The sequence below is a fragment of the Gavialis gangeticus genome, unplaced genomic scaffold (assembly GCF_001723915.1).
Source record: "Gavialis gangeticus isolate Ggan-Ray unplaced genomic scaffold, GavGan_comp1, whole genome shotgun sequence".
Lineage (NCBI taxonomy): Eukaryota > Metazoa > Chordata > Crocodylia > Gavialidae > Gavialis > Gavialis gangeticus.
The window spans coordinates 154380012-154380445 of NW_017729022.1; positions in this window are offsets into that span (position 1 = coordinate 154380012).

The window sequence follows — 434 nt, forward strand, 5'->3', positions numbered from 1 at the left end:
AGTGACAGTGTGGCCGGGCGCAGCACGTGGCCGCTCCCCCCGTGCGAGCCGCGGTTGGTGGCAGGGGACCCTGGCTGGGCTTCCCGGGCCGGGCGCGGGCAACGCCGAGGGGACAGTACGGCGGGCTCCAAGCCCTCCCCTGCCCGCTGCAGCTGCTGAGCCGCCCGGGGTTTCCCCATCCCGGCGCAGCCACAGCCCATTCCCCGCCGCGCTCAACCACACACACAATGCTGCACATGACACTGTGTACTGCACGTTACACACACACAGTAGTGCATGTTACGCGCGCACGCACGGACGGTAGTGCACAGCACACGCACGTCGCGCGCGCGCGCGCACTCCTGCACGTTACACCCCGGCCACATACTCGCCTCGGCCCGACGGCGCTCCCCGGCGCAAGCCCCCGCGCTGGCGGCGGTCCAATGGGAGGCGGC